Source organism: Chlamydotis macqueenii, chromosome 10, assembly GCF_036417535.1.
Source record: "Chlamydotis macqueenii isolate bChlMac1 chromosome 10, bChlMac1.mat, whole genome shotgun sequence".
NCBI lineage: Eukaryota > Metazoa > Chordata > Aves > Otidiformes > Otididae > Chlamydotis > Chlamydotis macqueenii.
The window spans coordinates 11365141-11380951 of NC_141565.1; the positions used below are offsets into that span (position 1 = coordinate 11365141).

At 59.8% G+C, this 15811-nt stretch overlaps 1 protein-coding gene across 1 annotated transcript in view; it reads left to right on the top strand.

Annotated features, from left to right (window-relative positions):
• Window positions 1–5618: 5618 nt before the first annotated feature.
• The window catches only part of PLXNA1 (plexin A1), a 116992-nt gene continuing 106799 nt past the window's right edge, over window positions 5619–15811 (top strand). Inside the window, exon 1 of the mRNA XM_086755384.1 lies at window positions 5619–5767. The gene's annotated coding sequence lies outside the window, so the exon portion shown is untranslated. The remainder of the gene's footprint in view (window positions 5768–15811) is intronic.

A 15811-nucleotide genomic window follows, 5' to 3' on the forward strand; every position in this document is an offset into this window, starting at 1 on the left:
TTGTCCCTCTGCACGCTGAGCACAGCATCTCTCCTCCTGGCACAGTAGAGGACCAGAAAGCTGTTGGGAAGGAGGTGAGGACACAGGTCATCCTGATGGTGTAGAGGAGGCAAATTTGCTCTGTGAAAGGGGTCTTCAGCTGGCCCTGGTGAGGGTGTGTATGGGGCAGTTGGGACTTAAAGCAGGATGGTGGGCTACAGCGGAGAGGGGATGGAGGCTCCAAAAGGATGCAGCATTTCTCCAGGAGGGATGCACTGCCTGGTTCCAGCCGGTGAGAGGCCAGCCAAGGCAGCGAGCGCTGCCCTGAGCTTGCTATTCAGCTCTCAACCATTAGGTTTCAGAGTTAACGTCTGTTGCAATTAACAGAAGGATTTCTTTATACCTCAATTAGAATCATCGAATCAATCTGTCCTGCCCTTTCCTGTCTCTGTAAGCCTGGCCATGACCCAGAGCCCACCCCAGGTAACCTGCTGCAGGACTCAGCACAGCGGGGTGGGGGGGGAAGTGTCCCTGCCTCATGAGCTGCTCTCGACACTAAAACACATTGGTGATCGCATCGCGCCCTTCTGCCTGCTGCAATGGATCAAAGCAGCCATGTAGCCAGCCTCTACCGACTGTTGCCGTGGCTGCCGATGGGATGTGCGTCCCTGTGGTGATGCTACATCCACAGTGCCGGGAGGGTGGCGGAGGTCCACACCTCAGAGGCTCTGTGGGAGTTGGAAAATGACTTTCTTTCCTCCCTTCAAAGTTGCCCCAACTGGAAGTTGGTGTTTGGTGCACGCTGTGTGGGGACGCTGGGGTTTGGCTTATCAAGGGCTGCCTGATTTCCTTGGCGGGGAGCCCTCGGGCTGCTGAGGGGGAGCACAAAGCGGTTCCAGCGCTCCTGAGCGGTTGCAAAGGTGAGAACGGAGTCCAGGAGCTGACGGACACGAGGCTGCTTTCCCCGGCACTGCCGGGCCTGGGGGGGTTGAGATGGCAGCTTGACAGCTTGGAAAATAGGCTGAGATGAAGGAACATCAATACGGGGAGCGAGCTGTTTCTGCCGAACAGCCTCGGGGCAGCTAACGTGAAATGCTGGTTGTCTCGGAGGAGTTGACAGGTGTCTGCATCAGGCTTCCTGCTAATTAAGCACCATTGTGAGTCACAGGGCGGAGGGATGAAGGAGCTGGGAAGGAGCTCAGCCAGAGCGGCTACGGCCAGGCAGGATCTCTCAGGACCTCCCTGCCCATCGGGGAAGGACCAGTGCATGGGTGGCTTGTTGGCTGGTGGATACACTGCCATTGGGGCAGGCAAGTGTTTTGGGACCTGAGGATCAGCTTGGAGAAGAGCAAGCCATCCCACTGGGTGTCCGTCCTCTCCTGTTGTGGCTGTCTGTCCTCCCTTGGGCTCCACGTGCTGGCACTGGTGCCTGGACCTCCCGTTACAGACCTGGCAGGGGCCCCCAGAGCATCTCCCACAACCACAGCTCCCACCCCACCAAACCTTTTCCCGAATCAAAGGGTGCATTGCTGTCAGTGTGACAGGCTGGGGCAACAAGGATGCTCCTGGACCCCTCTTTCTCCAGATCCCCTTCAAGGTGACCCACTTCACCTGCAGACCTCTTCCGCCCCAGCCATGGGGCTGCCCGCCCACCAAGGCCTCTAACAGAAAATTCTCCATTTCGAGGAACACGAGCACGGTGCGGTGGAGGAAAGGGCTGCTCGCCGGCAACGCTTCGTGCACCCCGCTGATCCGCAGGGTGCCTGTAGCAGCAGGCGCAGGATAAACGCTGCGCTGGCAGAGACCGAAGCGCCTTCCTTCTCGGGCAGAGCCGGAGAGGCGGAACACCCTGCCCTGGTGACAGCTCCGGTGCCACCCCGGGTCCCTTCCCCGTGTGCCCCTTCCGGCACCTTTTGCCCACTGGCCCCGCTTGCCTCTGCAGCTGCGATCCCCCTCTATTCATTACCCATTTTAATTTCACCCTGGATCCCCAGAGCTCTGCAGACACAGTTTATTTTCCTGGCTGTCGAGAAGCTTAGAGAGCTGCTGACGCCTCCTGGAAAACTTTGACAAACCTTCTGGTTGGACCCAGCCGGTCTGCCCAGCCTTTCTGTTCCCATTAGCAAAGACGTCTGTGAGGATGGGAGGGGGGAAAAAAAACCCAAAATTGCTGGTATCTGGGCAGAGCTGATCCCCTCCCGCAGCCCCTGCCCTTTGGAGGATGCGCCGGGGCCGGGTGGGCAGAGCTGAGCTGCAGGGTTTGGGTGTGAAGGTCCCCAAACCCCACATTTGGGCTGCAGGCTGTTCTCTGGGCCAGCCAGGTTGCACAGCCTCCGGGCTGAGGCCGCGGGATTTCTCATCCCTGCGTGTCACCGTTCAGCGCAGGGGGGGGTTAAACCCTGGTCTCAGGTTCTGGGATGTTCATTTTGCGATGGTCCATGGGCGATAACCGAGGGAGCTGGTGTGTGCTTGAGGGACCTGGGTGCACCATGCCGGAGCCTGCCTTCTAGCAAAAACTTTCAGCAGACAAAAAGCGCAAACAGTAGAAAAATTGTGAGTTTAGCTGATGATGTTTAGCCCCTCACCCCTTGGACTGGGTTAACCCAGTGAGCTGAGCAGAAGAGCCCCCCATCTCTTTGGGCTCTCCCCAGTGACCTAATCCTCTCCCAATTAGTTTATTTTTTTAACAAGATAGTTATCAGGCTGCTTTTAGAGAACAAAATGTCCCTTGGTCTTTCCGGCGACATAGGGAAAATGCACCAGACACGCAGAGAACAAGATTGTGTCTCAATGTAATTTTGGTCAAAGTTGTGGGTAAGAAGTGCTGAGTCAGCTTTTGGCACAATGAGGAGGAGCCGGGCGAACCCCTCACCGCCGGGCTTTGGGTCCAGCTGCCACTGGAGCCATCTTCTGCCTCCAGCCCTTCCTCCCAGCACCCCGCTGAGGTCTGAGTGCCTTTGAGGTGCCACTCAAGCCGGCCGTCCTGGGGGCTCGGCGAGGCTGTCAGCCCGCAGGGTTTGTCAGGGAAGGGGGGCGAGGACGCACAAGGAGGTTGGGGAACAGACAGAGTAATTAAAGCCCCACGGGAGGCAGGATAAAAGGCCAGGCTGCCTGAGATAACGAGGATCTCTCTGCAGGGGTGAGGTGCCCAAACCCGAGGGGAAGCCACGTGAGTGACAAGCGTGTCCCAGTGCCCGCTGGGCACGGTGCTGGACGACATTGGCCCAGCTGGCTGAGCTCTGTGCGGCACTGTGAGCCGGGGGCTGCATCCCACCCGGTACAAACCCGGGATGCTCCCCTGCCAGGAGCCTGGTCCCTCCCTGACCCTGCGCTGGACTCTGGGCGTGGGGGATGCTTGGTTTTTCTCGCTGTCTTTTTTCATCCCTCTCTCTTGGGGTTGGACTCTCCTTGGTGCCGGGATGCTTGCTCTTTTCTCAGCTCCGCTGCCTTGTTTTCCCTCATCGCTGGATGGATGTTGCCAATCCATCTTTCAGCAAAACAAAATTGCTCCGGTTTCCTTCTCACCAGTGTGGAGCAGGGGGACCAGCAGCAGTGGCTCAGGGGTCAGTGCTGCTGCTGCATCGCTCGGTCCTGCCCTGGGAAGGAAGGATTCCGCCCTCTCCTCTTGCCTCTGCAGCTGTGGCACCAGTGTGCCCATGCACCGGTCCTGGGAGGGAGCGGGTTTAAAAGTGGTGGTGGGGGATTGCCTGAATATCTCTCCCTTCTTCTTTATACGTTTAAGAGGTTTCACTGTCTCGGTAACTCCCCTGAGAGCCCCTCTTTGGATGTGAATACCTGACAAGTCTTTAAAGTGAAAGAAACTCGCTAAATTTAGTCTCTTGGAAGGGAAAAAAAAAAGTGTTTCTTTCAGTCTGGGGGAAGCGATCCAAACCCCAGCCGCTTCTCTGCCATTAGCGCTTGCCCATTTCTCCTCTTCTCTGTCTCAAAAGCTTTTAATTCTGGGCCCCATGTGTGCCTGCGCACAAACAAAAGGTGGGAGAGTGGCAGGCACCGACGCCGTGTCCTGGGGGAACGTGCCTGTTCCCTGCTCCTCCCGGCACGGATGCTGGCGAGGGCAGGGTGAGGGGATGAATGAGGAGAAAACCCTGTTTGTGTGGGAAGGGACCTGCTGTCTGAGGTGCAGGGACATTGCCTTTGCTCTCAGGTGGGCTTTGAGCAAGTCGTGAGCACCACCGAGGTGCTGAGGAAGGAAGGAGCACCTCTGCTGTTGTACTCGGCCAAATCACTTGTTTTCCCCTTTGTCCTCCTTCCTACCCTGGCTGGAGCCTCCAAGAGCCCCTTTTCTTCTCTGTCCTGGATCACCAGGAGCCCCCTGCTCTCCTTCCATGTCCTCCTCTGCTGCTCTTGCCAAAGGAGGCTTCCTGGTCTCCGCGGCTCCAGGAGTCACTTTCTCCCCTCTGCTAGAGCCAGGAGCCGCGTACGTGCCCGTGGCTTGGCCCACGGGATGCCAGCGGAGGAGGAAGAGGAGGTCTGCACGCGTGTACCCACACGAGGTGAGCACCTGCCTTCCGTCATGAATGGGGGCAACTCCCAAACTCCATCAGCGTGTCCGCATCTAATAGGCAAAGCGTGTCCCAGCGCTGAGAGTTGGTGGGGATGAAGAGCTGGCTGATTGTGCCTGTGAAAACCTGGCTGAACAAACCATCTTGGAGGGGTGGCCCCAGTGCTGCCGCACGCGGTGGGGTCCCGGTAGCCCACGAGCACCTCCAGGCCGGGACAGAGCTGCTCCCTGCCACTTCCACCCCAAAAGGTCGTCCGTGGAACCAGTGGAGGTCTGGATTACAAATGCTGTATTTATTTCTGTGGATCTTTGCACCCGTCCCTTCCCAACCAAGAGATGACGGAGCGTTTCTGTAGGGCCTACACCAAGGGGCAGGAGCCCTGGCGCTGCGCTGTGCTGTGCTACGCTGGGGGCAGGCCGGGGAGCACCCCTACCTCCGCGGAGGGAAGGGACGGCTGTGGGCGCCATGGCCGGGGGAAAAGCAAGGGAGATGGCGTGAGGACAGGGCAATGACAGTGACAAAAGTGGCTGGCACCTAGCATGCTTAAAAAAAAGAAAGTTAATCCCCTCATGCCCCCCTAATTATACTTTTTAAAATGGCTTTTGTTGTGATTTTCCCTTTTGTAATTTTATTTCTAGGCAGAGTGGCTGCGGTGCCGGTGGAGAGATGCTGAACGGACATCCCCGAGGAACGCAGTCCTGCCGCGGGGTGCAGGGGAGAACACTGAGGAGCACCCTCCGCGCTGCTCCTCCCTCAGGCGGTTCCCGGCCCCACGGTCGCGTTGCGTGGGGCGGTCGGTCCCCACCACGCCATGGCCGCTTTTAGAGCCCCACCCCTCGCGGCATCGCCCTTTTAAGGGCGGAGTCGCCCCGCCCACCTGCCCCTCCCTTTCCCTCCCCCTCCCCTCGGGCGCCCCCTGGAGGCGGCGAGCGCGGGCGCCACCGCCTTCCCCCCTCCGCCCCCTCCTCGCGCCGCCGGTGCGGGCGTGCGCGTGCGCGCGGCGGGCGGGGGCGCGCGCGCGGCGGGCGGCGTTCGGTCGGGGCCTCGCGCCGCCGTCCCATTCATGCGGGGCAGCAGCGGCGGCGGGAGCGAGGCGGGCGCGGAGCCCCGGGCGGCGGCGGTGGCGGCGGCGGGAGGCGGGCGCGGCGGAGGAGGAGAAGGAGGCGGCGGCGGCGGCGGCGGCGACGGCGACGGGGGCCCGGCGGGCGGCGCGGTGTGGAATGCGGTTATGGCTGGCACGGCGGAGGCGAGCAGGGACCGGAGCCGTGAGTAACCCGGTTGCAACTTTCCTCCGCGGGCGCGGCGCGCGTTCCTTTACGCGCCAGGGTTGGGGGGTTGTTAAAAACGCACGGATTTGTCTCGATCACCCCCAAAAATAGCGCGGCGGCGGCGAAGCGGGGCTGGCCCGGCCCGGGCCGGGCAGGGCAGGGGGGGCGCGGTGGGGCCGGGCCGGTGCCGCGCTGGTGCCGCCCGGGGCCAGCCCGCATTGCGCCCCGCGGCTCCGGGAGCGCGGCCGCGGGAGCCGCCTCCCGCGGGGGGCGGGGGGTGACACACGCGACACAAAAACCCGCCGTGGACTGAGCCTTTTTTTGTCTTTATCCACCCCACGCCCCGCGTGGGTTTCGCAGTGGGGTGTCGGGGACGGGGCAGGTGTGGGCGGGGGCTGCCGAGCTGCTCCGGCCGGGGCGGGCGGGGTCGGGGGGGACCGGGGGTGCCTCCCTCCCGCAGCCCTCCGGCCGCGGGTCTCGGTGGGGTTTTGCTTCCCCGGTGCCGCACCGCGGGGACCCCACCGCCCCGCTGCCCACCCGAGTCCGGCGCCGCCAGAGACGCGAGCGGGGCACAGCTTTTCCCGGGGCTCGCCCTTCCTCGGGTCCCCGCACCAGCCCCACCTCGGGTTCCCGCATCCTCACTGCCGTCCCCGCATCGCTCTGCCCCGCGTCCTCGCTCACATCCTCGCTGTCATCCCTGCCTCCGCGCTGCCCGGCGCCCTCACTGCCGTCCCCGCATCCCGCTGCCCCGCATCCGTGCGCACGCCCTCGCTGCCATCCCCGCATCGCCGCTGCTTCGCATTCATGCTCTCGCATCCCGCCGGGGCGCGGTGCGTGGCATCCTGGCAGGGCTCACCCCAAAACCCGCAGAGCTGCCGTTCCCCGCGCCGTGGGGGTGCCGTGGGGATGCCGGCGGCCCGGGTTGGGGTTGCCCGGCGAGGCAGGGCACCCTGCGGGATGGCCGCCGTCGCCTTCCTCGCGATCGTTCCTGTTGTGACCGTGTTGTAGTTTTGCGGCGCAGCGCCTGGGCATCGCTCCGACGGAGGCGTGGGAGGCTGCGGGACCCGCGCGTGGGGCTGTGTGTTAACGTGGAAGGTGGCAAATAAAGCCGGCTGCTCCCGTACCCCTCTGCCTTCCCCGTCTCTGCCCTGCGAACCCGCACGGCAGCTCCGGCGCGTGAACAGGGAGAGATTCGCAGAATCTCGGTGGCGTGCTGAAATAAATCCCGAAATCGCGTCTTCTCCCTTGCCCTCCTTGCGGCGAAATTCCTTCCTCCTGCCCCGGCCCAGCGCAGGGGTGGGGGGAGCTGGGGAGGGGGGCTGGTGTGTAAACGGGGCTTAACGTGAAGGTCACCGGTTAAAGAGGAGATGGATGGGAGAGGAGAGACAGGCGCTGGCCTCGCCTGTTAGCTCCCTGCTTCCTCTGCTTTGGGGAGGACAAAACAAAAGCGGAACCTGCTTATGGGGGGGATGAATATTCATCATCCTTCTCCTCTGCTCCGGGACACCGAGGGGAGAAAAGTTGGGCAGAGGAGCTGCCTTTCGGAAGCTGCTTTTCCTCTGGCTTACGAGAAAATCCCTTTTTGCTGAGCGAGGGCTGTGTCGGGGGGAATTACCAGCCTTGCGCTGGATTTCTTTTTTTTTTTTTTCTTTCTCTTTTTTTTTTTTTTTTTCCATTTCTTTTGTGTGCGGCTGCAAGGAAAAAAAGAGGAGCTGAGGCTATTGACTACATCAAAGGTTATCCATTTGAAAACACCATTTTCCTCTGAACAGCGGCTAATTGCTTCCTGAACAATCTCAGGGTCTTTTGTATGTACACTCAGTGGGTAAAATGAGCGACTCGATGTCTCTCTCTGAAGACACTGGTGACCGAGTGGGGTGGAAAGGTGGAGAAGCCAAGGGAAAGCAGCGGGGCAGAAGCCTCTGGGAGGACGCACGGATAATTTCCTAAGCGGCTGCGAGGGGAGGAAGCTTTTTGCTTCTGCCCGCTCGCCGCGGTGCGATCCGCTGGTGCCGGTGGATGCCGGCGCGGGCAGCGGCGTGGCGGTACGGGGCCGTGAGGAAGGCTGGTAAGGAAGTTTGGTTTCAAAATACCCGATGATGCGTGCGATCCCAGTGCTCCCCGTCCACCCATGGCTTCGGCTGCCAGTGCCGCTCCACCGAGAGCGGTGAACCCGGACGCGCTGCTTCCCGAGGGGCTGCGGGGAGGCAGTGCCGGGGGCCGGCTGGCTCCCGCTCCGCTGGGTGGCTGGGCTTTCTGCAGCTGGTACCCTGAAGATTAAAGTTTCGGTAGTGTTGTTTTTGCTAGCGCGGCGATAGCGGCACCGGCGAGAGTTTTCCTTTCTTGGCTTATTTTTTTTTTTTAATAGATGCATTGGATTTGAAGCAGAGCGGAGGCATCTGCCTTCGTGCGTGCTCGGGCTGTGCGCGGAGCCGTGGAGAAGAGCCCTTGCGCCTCTCCGTAGCACAAAGCCGCTTTCCTGTGTGCGGCGGAGGGCCCTGCGAGAGATAAACAAACTCCCAACTCCAGCGGAGACGGGGCCGAGGGCCACGCCGGCAGCTCCGGGCGAGCGCTGTTTTGCTGGAGCTCTGCGCAGCCGAAATGGAAGAGGGTAATAAAAGCGGCGCTGCTGCGTGCTGGCAGGGCTGCCTCCCCTCCTCCATCCCGGCAGCGGCCGGGGCCGGCCCCTGCCCTGCTCCCCGGGTGTGAATGTCACGCCAGGCAATTTATTTCGGTGGGCTTGCCGCGTTCGACATCCATTGAACAAAGGGCAGGATCCAGCCCTGGGATTGGACTTAACGAAGGAAACTTGTACGGGTTTAATCTCCAGGCCAAGCGCAGGTCGGGGCCTTTGTTGCCGCCTGCCTCGCTCCCGGCCGTAGCACTAACCGCCGGCGAGAGCCGGACTCAGCCCCGAGCTGGGAATTTCCGAGCGGGAGAGCCTGGTGCTGCCGTGCTGGCGCCGCCGGCTCCCTGCAAACCGAGGAGAGCCTGCCCACAGCGTCGGGCTCCTGCTGCGTCCCGCGGGGCTTTGTTGTGACCGCCTCTCTGCGTAGGGTGTTTTGGTGCTGCGGTTGTTTGTGTCCGCAGCCGGGGCTCAGGCGTGTTTTTCGGCACCCCTGGCACTCCGGGAGGAAGGTGGGCCTTGGAAGAGGCAGGGCAGCGCGGGTGCTGCCGCCCCTCCGTGCGGCGATGGGAAGCTGGGCATGGGTCACCCCGATGCCTGTGCGTCGTCCTTGCTGCCTGCACGCTCGGATTTTTTGCATTGCTCTGGGCTGGTGGGGTGTGCCTTGGGGGGTGGTCTCACCTGGGGTTGTCACTCTCTGTGATCCATTGATGCCTCCTCTGAATTGTGCTGTTGGACACTTCTGTGCAGTGTGGGAGAAGCTATTGGGCAGAGGGTTCCTGGTCAGTGTCCGGCTGGTGCGTTGCTTGGTGGCGTCCTGTGTGTGTAGAGGAAGGTCCTGGAGACAAGGGCTGGGAATTACGGGCAGTGGGGGTTTGGTTCAGCATGGCCCATGATCCTGCACCTCTCCTAGGTTTCGACTGGGGCCCATTTTTCCAGCAAGGTGTTGAGCACTGTGGCTTCATGCGGAGTGGGGAATAGAGGGTGTTCTCCAATGTCCAGCACTGGGGCGGCTGGTTTGGCTTCAGGCTGGAGGCAACCACCACCATCTGTGGCTGCAGCCCGCGACACATTCTGGGCAGTGCTGTGGGCACCATCCCGCTGGAGATGGGTGGTTTGTGGTGAGAACACGTGTGCTCTGGCAAAGGCTCTGACCCGCAGTCTCAGCCGTGTCCCTCTTAGTCCTGGCCATGGATGTGGAATGGAAGCCATGTAGATACCCCAACATGGCCAATGCTTGGAAGCCAAGTTTGAGCAAATGTCTTCCACATCGTGGAGGAGAAAAGCTCCAGCCAATAAATAAATCTTGATGGTTTCTGTGCCACATATGGGCAGAGGTGGCTCATCTTCCCTGTGCTCGGTGTGTCGTGTAGCCAAAACGCACTTCTTCCTACCGGCTTGTCAGAGCACGGCCAGGCACGGGGCGGTGCCCTTGTTTGCACTGCTTCTCTGAGCATTCTGCGTCCGCGGCTGCCTCCAGCCCTTGTTCCAGGTGGAAGCCACCACTTAAAAGCCTGAATTAAAAACATTTTAAAGTTTATTTTGCCTTTAACCAAGGCTTGGCAAACCTCCTCCTTGTTTCCGGTGTGCTGAGATGTTTGAGCCTGGAGAAAAACTCCGCGTCCAGACCATTGGGCTCGCGCTTCACAAACACTTCTGCTCCTTTCTCCTTTGAAGTCTCTTTGCGTGGCACAAGGCTGGACTGTTTTGGGTGATCCCTGTGTCCCTATGGTGCAGGGTGCCTTGGCGTGATGGGGGCCGAGTCCACCTCTGCCCCGTGGGCGGCTGCGTGCTGGTCTGTGCCCAGGGACCGAGACCCTTGTGAGCCGCCTGGACAGCAGAGGAGATTTGTTATCACTGGGGTTGATCCAGGGCCTGGTGCGAACCGCGGCGCGATATCCTCTTTGCTCCTTGAGCTGAGCTTGTGAGGGATTTCGCTGGAGAAAGTGCCTGAGGTGAGAGCATGGCAAGGGTGCCGGGGACGGGCTGCGTGGTTCTGGGGGACCTGCTGTGTGGGGACCATCTCCTCCCCATCTCTCCTCCTCCTCAGCAGCCCGTGGGTCAACCCCAGGGCTTGGTGCCCACCTCCCCGTCTCGAGCATCCCGCAATCCACTGGCCAACTTGGCACGGTGACCTGGGAGCGGTAGTAATCCAATTTGGGCAGTTTAGCTGCGCTTTGCTATCCATGCTGCCGGCCAGAGCTCAGGAACTTTAATCCGGCTAATGACCCCGGCTTCAGGGGTTGAGTAACTGACGACCATTTGCTCGATTTGGTTTTCCTTTCTGTTGGCAGCAGAGGATGGAGGCTGAGGCTGTTTCCGAGTCCTGCCCCTGGTATCGGGAACGGTTTCCAGATGTGGGTACGTGTAGGGACCGGAGGAGCATGGGCAGCGTGGAGGGGCACTGCAATCCCTGCTTTCCCCTCAGGAGATCCCTGCATCCCCCTTCCCGTTTTCCTTCTGCTCCCCCTCTTTCTCTGGTGAAGATAAGCCCTTCTGCTGAAGCTGTTTTGCAACATACGATTATTTTCAGAAAGGCAAAGCCAAGAAAAATAAAACCTCTCTCTTCCTTCGGTTGCCTACTGTTTAATGTACGAAATACAGGGGTGGTAATTGCATTAAAATGTATATAATTATACTGGAGGGAAGGAAAAAAAAATCTTGCTAATTGCACGGGTGTTTTGAACTGATAAATGTTGAGCGATTCGCGTTTTCTTGGGAGTTTGGAGGAGCAGAGCTGTGGTCCGGCATGTGAGGGGTTAGGAGCGGGACTGGTTTCCCACCCTTACCAGGAAGCCGACTGGGATGCTCTGAGCCCCTCCCTGGGGTAGCACCGATTGTGTCCGGGGTCCGATCCTCTGCGATAGCAGAGGATCGGACCCCGGACACAATCGGTGCTACCCCCCTCCAGGGGGTAAATTGCGTGATGCAGCCCTGCATCCGGGGGCTGTTCCCCCCTCCGCCCCAGTTAACGTCATGTTGGCACGAGTGGGTGCTACTGGTGGCCGACCCGTTGGGTTGGGCGGGAGGAAGGATGGGCTCACGTTTGGAATGAGACGATGTGAAAACCACATTTCCTTCTGGGAATGCCGACCCCGTCAGAGCTGCCGATAACATCGCGGGTAATTATAATGGCAATAAGTTGTTTGCTTTGTGCGTGCGGCCGTGCGCTGTGTACGGGCGATTGCTTCGCTCTTCCTGTGCAGACTTAGTTTCAACAGGGGAAGAGGAAAATCCAAAAATATTTTAGGAGGAGTTTAAAAATAATCTTCTAGCTTGGCCGGTGGGCAGGATGTTTCGTGGAATCATGTTCCCCGCTGGTCCAGCCCTGTGGCCCTCGGAAGGCTTTGCTGGGCGGTGTTAAACCCTGTCTTGTCGTTTTGGCCAGCCCGAGGACTTGCTGTCGGTCTCTGGGAGCTGGAGCGGGCCGGGGATCGGCCCTGGATTTTGGCTTTTGCACGGAGTGGGTCGGGCTGCCCCATACCTGAGCGGTGGCAGAGCTGGGACGTGAAGCTCAGAGCTGCCGAGGCCTCCGTAAAACATTTAAAATCCGTTCCCTAGCGCTGCAGTGTCGCACTCCCTCCACCCCCGTCTTGTCCTCCGTGATTTTTATTCCTAGAAGTGCTGCAATGCCAGCGATCCTGCCTGCCGCCTGCCCGCTGCTGCTTATCTCGGGGTCCGGCTCCTGGGTGGCTGCATCCTTTCCCGAGTCACGGGGGGGCTCTCCCCTCTCCAGCGGGACCAGAATCCGCCCAATGAGCCCTTCCAAAGTCAAGAACCTGTTTTTCAGGCTGATGTCATCGGGAAGAAATGGGGGAGGAGGAAGGCAGGAAGGCAGCGAGGCTTCCGAAGGAGAACCCGCCGCCGAACCCATGACGCCGCCGGCAGCCCGGGCTTCCACCGACACCCGCTATTATTCCTTATTATCGGCACAGCGGCGGTGCCTGCGGGCCTGCCGGCAGACGTGGGAGAGGTCCTGCGCTGCACGGCCTCATGCCTGCGTGGGTGAGGGTGAGGGATGTGCCCGTGCCAAGGGTACGCGATGGCTTGCACCGGGACTCCGAGCAGGATGTCTTTCGGCTCAGCGGGTGTGCCTTGCATGGCTCCCTGGCCCTCCGTGGGGTAACGGTGCTCGCTGGAGCTGCCATCCAGCCGCCTTCGTTAGTAGAAAGTGGATTTTTGGCAGAGGCCCTTGGACTGCCCTCCTAGCACAGGAAGGCAGCCGCATCCTCTCGCTTTTGTGGGAAATGGTAGATCTGTTACGCTAACACCCGTCGGGGTCTCGGGCCCTCATGCACAGCATCGGGCCGTAGCAGGGTGCTTGTGTCCGGCATGGGTTGGGGCTGCAACCGGGATCTGCAGGGAGAGGAGCGGCGTTGCTCTGCTCCCTGTCCCAGCCAGTTTCCCCTGTGGTGGTCTTGCTTTGGGGAGGCTTTTGAGCTCTTCCTCATCCACTCTCTGCCTGTCCTGCTGCCCAGCGAGGCTCCGCTAGCTCTGGCTGCTCCCAGGGCAGCTCCACCTTGGGCAAATAAAACACAGCACCGTGCTGAGCTGGGACCTTTGCAGGGGGAAGCGGAGCAGGACCTGAGCTGATTCCAGCTGCGGTGCTCGGGGTTAACGTGGCTGGGATGGCGAAGAGGGAAGGACAGGAGGTCGGGGGGGAAGGAAGGGCAGGCACAGCTTGGGGTTTAGCTAGGAAAACCTTGTTTGGAGAAGTTTTGTGGTCTGTTTTAGTCAGAACTGACTCTGGCAGTGGCTGTGCTCAGCTCACCACGTGACTGCACGAGTGCTGGTGTCAGCATGGGGCCAGGCGGAAGCACAGGAATTTCAGCTCAGCTGAGATTAAACCAGACCCGGAACAGCCTCCCTTTGCTGGGAGCAGAGGGGGTCCCCCTGTGCCAGCGCTTCACTGGAAAGCGGGAGCTCCCCGGATTCACTCTGAGATGTGGGGGAAATGCAGCGTTCCCGCTGGCCTTGCGGAGGCAGACAGGAGGTGTGGAGGTGTGTGTGTGCACGTCGGAGAGGGGAGAGCCCTGCCTGGAGAGCCAGGCTGGAAGAGGTGCATTGGTCTGAGGAGGACTCGGTCATCAGCTTGTGTTCGTGGCTGCCCTGGCCCAGCGAAGGACATGGACCAGCGGGTTCGGGAGTGAGGAGCGATGTATTATGCCACAGGGAGTGAGATCAGACAAGGGAAGGATGCCAGAGGACCTCTCGTTTGGCTTCTCTTGCTGGTTGTTGGGAGACCTGGCTTGGTGGCCTCCTGGGTCTCTGCAGGTCCAGCCTGACCGAGGTGACCTCTCCTCATTTGGCTGCAGGAGCTCAAGGAAAGGACGAGGTACACTCTCTTCTTGGGAACTACATGTCCAGCTCATGGCCTATATGTAGAAAGCCCCTCGACAGCTCTTATTGAGTACCTGTAGGAACCTTGATAGCCACATGAGTTGTGGGAATATGGGAAAAGAGAGCCGTTGGCTTGCACTTTCAGAGTAGCTGACCAGAATTGGGGAACACGTGTAAGGTCCTGGTCCATGCCTGGTTTCCATAGCGGGGACAAGCAGTCCTTCCATGCCTCTCTGCCTTGGAACGCTGTGGTTGAGGGAAGCCTGCCTTTCCATCTCGGAAGTGCTTGCGAGCCCGTTTGGGAACGGCTCTCTGCCGGGCAGCGTGCAGTCCCTTGATGGTGAGAGCACGTGGTGGTTCCAGAGCTCTTATCCTTGGCGTGACGTGACTTCTTGCAGAGGACCAGGGAAGGGGAGTTGCATGCTTGATAAATGCTATTTAATTTCCTTGCTACTTGTTCTTTTATGCTCCTTTTTGCTGAGGGTCAAGCTTCTTCTTAAAGCCCTTGGGCAGCAGATGGCTGCTTCTCCTTGTCGTGTTTCTCAGGACAGGAGAGGTTGAGCTCCTTGCAGGGCAGGGGTGGAAGCTGCTGTGCCTACGCGTGCCGTGGTGGCAGGGCAGGACAGCGTCCTCGGCCCCTGCCCGGGGGGACGGCAGAAGCCTGGGAGGAAACTGAAGATGCTGAAGATACCCGTGATGCGGTTGATGGTAATGGAGATTGGAGTGGGGCGGCTTCAGAGCTTGCAAGTGATTTCATCAGGGCACGGTTCCAGCCAGGGATAAGATTTGTAATGATTTAACTTGCTTGCTAGGGAGAGGCCCCCGCCAAATTGTTTTTAATGACTGCTCAGTGAAGGAAGGAGTTAAAGTTTAGCCCTGTTGCAGACGATTGCATATGTAGCGCAGCTCCGGTACTGCCACCAGCCTTTCCTCATTGTTGCAAGGCTTTTCCCAGGCAGACGAACCTAAAAATACACCAGCTGTATGGTGGGGCAGCCTCTCCTGTGGCCCGCGGGCTTTTCGTTCCTTCGGATAATCTCTCCTCTCTCCCCTTTGCTAATTACCGCCGGCTCGGCAGCTCACGTTTTAAAATGGAGCCGGTTCCTTCTCGGTCAATTCCGTATCACTGTGGCTCGGAGAGATGGCAGGTGAAGACCCATCAGGTGCCATTTCCCCTTTCAAGGGTCGGTTATGTGGGGGTTTTCGTTCCCATCACTTCTTTCTTCCAGCCTCCCTGGCAAAGCGCTCCTCTTCAGCGAGACTAGAAAGCCCTTGGGGCAGTTTGCAGCTTTCTCCCACTGCTTGAGTGGCTTCTCCCCAGGAAAAGCACCGCTTTCCCTAGCCTGGGGGGTGCAGACCCTCCTGGGACCCTGGTAGCCGAGTGGGGAGCGCCAGCAGCGATGGAAGCCCACCAGTCTTGGTGATGCAGGAGTGGGGGAGGCAAGCGGGTCTCTGGGTGCCAGATGTGCACCTCTGTGTTGTCAGCGTGCTTTAAAACCTGGCTTCGACCGTTTCTGCGAGGGCTGCTGCTTTGTAGCCAAGCCGCCCATGCTGACTCAGCATCTCAGCATCTGTCGGTGCTCTGGACTCGCTGCCCGGACGAGCAGAGAGCTGGTCCATCGTGCTCTGTCTGGTCTTTGCCTTTTAAGGTTAGTTTTCCATCCAGCACTCCTGCTTTGTGCTATCAAAAGTGATGATTATTTTCCTAAAGCTCGTTCTCCCATCCCAAACCCAGGTTTCTGGGATCTCCCGTCCCAAATGCGGGTTTCTGGCTGTGCTGCTGGACCGGGAAGCCCGTAGCCTCAGGGGATGAACTCTGCGGCCCCTCGCCACCTCTTTAGCGGCGAGCAAGTGGGAGGCAGGCATTCATGGGGCAGGCTGGTGGCTTTTTGATGAAAGGCTCTTTTGAAGCCGGAGCGCGCGAGCGTTGGCCGTGGCGAGGCGGGCAGCCCTGTCCAGGTCATGCAGCAGCTGCGGCCGTCTCGGCATGGCCGCTTTCGAGGTGAAATCGTGAGCAAATGTCCTTTCTGGCGTGGGATGAAAGGGAGTGGGGTGGATTTGGTGCTTGTGCGATT